Source organism: Triticum urartu, chromosome 1A, assembly GCF_056163025.1.
Source record: "Triticum urartu cultivar PI428250 chromosome 1A, HENAU_Tu73, whole genome shotgun sequence".
Lineage (NCBI taxonomy): Eukaryota > Viridiplantae > Streptophyta > Magnoliopsida > Poales > Poaceae > Triticum > Triticum urartu.
Window position 1 is genome coordinate 164,960,517 of NC_141873.1, and position 4,441 is coordinate 164,964,957.

Consider the following 4,441-nt stretch of genomic DNA (forward strand, 5'->3'; position numbering starts at 1 on the left):
TGCCTGGATCGTTCATGGAACGACAGGAGGTGGTTAGTATCTTCCATGCTAAGCGGGTTATTCTCAGGTCGAGTGTTTATTCACTCGCCATCGCACGAGAAAAGGGCAGTAATAGGGATGCCCAATCCCAAACTTCAAACAAAAAAAGCTTACAAATAATCAAACAAAAACTCCCAATGGAGTCAAAACCTTTACTTTTATCGCTTGGGAACCGCCACTAGCGTGCTTTGCATGGAAGATATTGATAACTGATGGTCGTGAAGTAAATGAAAAGGGTGCATGTCTCAAAATATCATTTACCTCTGTTTTAAAAACTTGAGCTCTGGCACCTCTGCAAATCACTGCTTCCCTCCATGAAGGGACTATCTATTTACTTTTATGTTGTGTCATCACCTTCTAAAACAAGCGCCAGAACCTGAGAGCATTGCTTTCATGACTAATGCATTGTGTGTAGCTAATGTTGGGTGCATCATTGTGACGCCCCCGATTTAATCGTACACTAATCATACACGCAAACGTGTACGATCAAGATTAGGGACTCACGGGAAGATATCACAACACAACTCTACAAATAAAATAAGTCATACAAGCATCATATTACAAGCCAGGGGCCTCGAGGGCTCGAATACAAGAGCTCGATCATAGACGAGTCAGCGGAAGCAACAATATCTGAGTACAGACATAAGTTAAACAAGTCTGCCTTAAGAAGGCTAGCACAAACTGGGATACAGATCGAAAGAGGCACAGGCCTCCTACCTGGGATCCTCCTAACTACTCCTGGTCGTCGTCAGCGGGCATCACGTAGTAGTAGGCACCTCCGGTGTAGTAGGAGTCGTCGTCGAAGGTGGCGCCTGGCTCCTGGGCTCCAACATCTGGTTGCGACAACCAGGTAGAAGGGATAGGGGGAAAAGAGGGAGAAAGCAACCGTGAGTACTCATCCAAAGTACTCGCAAGCAAGGAGCTACACTACAAATGTATGCATTGGTATCAACTGGAATAAGGCTATTATATGTGGACTGGACTGCAGAAAGCCGGAATAAGAGGGGGATAGCTAGTCCTTTCGAAGACTACGCTTCTGGCAGCCTCCGTCTTGCAGCATGTAGAAGAGAGTAGACTGAAGTCCTCCAAGTAGCATCGCATAGCATAATCCTAACCGATGATCCTCCCCTCGTCGCCCTGTGAGAGAGCGACCACCGGTTGTATCTGGCACTTGAAAGGGTGTGTTTTATTTAGTATCCGGTTCTAGTTGTCATAAGGTCAAGGTACAACTCCAAGTCGTCCTGTTACCGAAGATCACGGCTATTCGAATAGATAAACTTCCCTGCAGGGGTGCACCACATACCCCAACACGCTCGATCCCATTTGGCCGGACACACTTTCCTAGGTCATGCCCGGCCTCGGAAGATCAACACGTCGCAGCCCCACCTAGACCAACAGAGAGGTCAGCACGCCGGTCTAAACCTAAGCGCCCAGGGGTCTGGGCCCATCGCCCTTAGCACACCTGCACGTTGCGTGGGCGGCCGGAAGCAGACCTAGCCTAGTGGCGTTCCAGTCCAATCCGGCGCGCGCCGCTCCGTTGCTGACGTCACGAAGGCTTCGGCTGATACCACGACGTCGAGTGCCCATAACTGTCCCCGCGTAGATGGTTAGTGCGTATAGGCCAGTAGCCAGACTCAGATCAAATACCAAGATCTCGTTAGACGTGTTAAGTATCTGCGAACGCCGACCAGGGCCAGGCCCACCTCTCTCCTAGGTGGTCTGAACCTGCCCTGTCGCTCCGCCACAAGGTAACAGTCGGGGGCCGTCGGGAACCCAGGCCCACCTCTACCGGGATGGAGCCACCTGCCCCTTCAGCCCCCATCTCCGAACAGTATCACGGGTAATGTAACTGTGTAAAGTATATTGTATATGCCCGTGATCACCTCCCGAAGTGATCACGGCCCAGTAGTATAGCATGGCAGACGGACAAGAGTGTAAGGCCACTGATGGAACACTAGCATCCTATACTAAGCAGTAGGATAGCAGGTAATGGTATCAACAGTAGTAGCAAGGATAGGCTATGCATCAGGATAGGAATAACGGAAAGCAGTAACATACTACATTACTCTAATGCAAGCAGTATAGAGAAGAGTAGGCGATATCTGGTGATCAAGGGGGGGCTTGCCTGGTTGCTCTGGCAAGAAAGAGGGGTCGTCAACTCCGTAGTCGTACTGGGTAGCAGCGGTGTCGGTCTCGGTGTCTAGCGAGAAAGAGGGGAAGAACCAATAAATATTTAAGCAAACAAATGCATAGCGATGCATGACATGACAAGTATCGGTGCTAGGGGTGCCCTAACGCGGTATGAGGTGATACCGGTGAAGGGGGGAAACATCCGGGAAAGTATCCCCGGTGTTTCGCGTTTTCGGGCAGAGGATCCGGAGGAGGAAAGTTGCGAGTTGGGTATGTTAGGGGTGTGTGGCGGACGAACGGGCTGCCTTTCCGGCTTCGTCTCGTCGTTCTGAGCAACTTTCATGTAGAAAGTATTTTCATCTGAGTTACGGTTTATTTTATATTAATTTTAAAGTTTTAATTCATTTTCTGAATTTTCTAGAATTGTTTAAATTGAATTGAAGACAGAATGTGCATTTGTTACCTAGTGTTACGCTAGCCTATGTGTATTACAGTGGGACCCGAGGGGCTGGTCAACCATTTTACTTTGACTGGTCAAAAGGTGAGGTATGACCCACATGTCATAGGCATCTAAATTAAATTAGTGTCTAGATTAGAATGGGGCCACATGTCATAGGCTAATAGGCTAATCTAGCACTAAACTGATAGTAGTACTAACTAAACAGCAAAATTAATCCTAGGACTAATCAAGCTAATTAAATTAGACCTAAATAGTTTGGGCCGGCCGCACACACACTCACACACACATGCACTCACACGGCACACTCACACACACCATGCTGCATACACACACAGCACACAACACACAATGCTAGATGTTAAATCTGTTTTCTGTTATCAGAAGATAGCATTTTGTGGTTTTCATAGGACTTAAACCATGCATCAAATGTATTTGGTTTAGTGGGATAAAATGGAGTTTGTCAAGTATACTACCTTCCTATATTTTTCTTAGTACTGTTAACAATTGTTTTGGCAGAGTTTAGTGGCTGTCAAAAGGGTTACTCATCGTAGAATTAGAAAAGCTAGCCAGCGCTATAGTAACTGAATGTTACTGTAGCAGCAGCAGCAGCACACGCAGAGCAGCAGTTGTAGGCAGCGAGCAGCAAGGGAGCGACGCGAAAGGGAGAGGCCCGGTGACGAGGAGCGGGATGCGGCGGAGCCGAGGCGAGCGAGGTCAGTGGCGGGTCGGACACGACAAGCGGTGACGGCGCGTGCGCGACGGGAGCAACAACAGCAGGCGAGGCAGGCCGGCGCGGCATGTGGTGCAAGTGGCCGCCGAGGGGTACGGGCAGTTGGGGCGCGGCAGGGGGCAACAGAGCCGAGGGGCGCGCGACGTGCGTCGACGAGGCAAGCAGCCGGGAGGGAAGGCGCAGGGCAAGTGCGGTGGCTGCGGGCGTGCCTGCATACAAGAGGGCGGCAGGGCGCGCGACCTGGGGGGTCATGGGCGCGGCCGACGCAGGTGGCGTGCGGGGCCGCTAGGACGCGAGCGGAGCGCGGGCATGGGGAGGGAGCGGTGGCCGGAGTCAGGCGCGACAACGGCGGCGGTCAGAGGGCGGAACTCGACGGATCGGCGACTACGGGGCACACGAGCTTCCCTGGGTCCCCAGGAGCTCGTCGGCGGGATGAAACGGAGAGGGGGAAGGAAGCGGAGGCTCACCGCGAGCCTGTAGTTGTGCTAGCGTGGGCTCGGGGTAGGCGCGGGGTAGCCGGAATCGATGGCGATGGCGGTGGCGGCCGAGGAGGAAGAAGTTGGTGCGGGCATCGACGAGGTGGCCTCCCGTCTTCGATCCAGTGGCGAGGTAGACGAAGAAGACGTCGGCAGAGCTGATGGACACGGCGGTGCGGTGCGATGAGGAAGGTGGCCTCGGCTACCCAACGACCACGGCCATGGGAGCGTTCGGATGGGGCGGATCTGATGAGGGGGGAGAGAGGCCGAGAGGGAGCGCGAGGTGGAGTGGGGAGGAGAACCCGAGGAGGCGCGGGCGTGGCGTTCTTATCCGCCTGCCGTCGACGATGAGGTGGTCGGGTGGGGACGTGCCCCTGTTCCGACCCTGGTCAAGGGAACAGGGAAGGGAATGGCAGGGGGCGGGCCGGCTGGGCCGGTGTGGGCTGGCCGGCTGGGCCGTTGGCCCAGTTGGCCCGGGGGTTTTCCTTTCCCCCCTTTTTTTGTTTTAGTCTTTGTTTTTATTTATTTTCTTTTTTCTGCTTTCTATTATAGTTTCATTCATTTTAGTTTTATAAAATACCAAGTTAGCAGCTAAATTAGTATCTT

The 4,441-nt window shown here is 52.5% G+C and overlaps 1 long non-coding RNA gene across 1 annotated transcript; it reads right to left on the bottom strand.

Annotated features, from left to right (window-relative positions):
- Window positions 1–548: 548 nt before the first annotated feature.
- On the bottom strand, window positions 549–4,162 carry LOC147990478 (uncharacterized). The gene is made up of 2 exons (XR_015608739.1): window positions 3,827–4,162; window positions 549–872 (listed from the first exon to the last, which is right to left on the bottom strand). It is a non-coding gene; the product is annotated as an uncharacterized LOC147990478 (long non-coding RNA).
- Window positions 4,163–4,441: the final 279 nt, after the last annotated feature.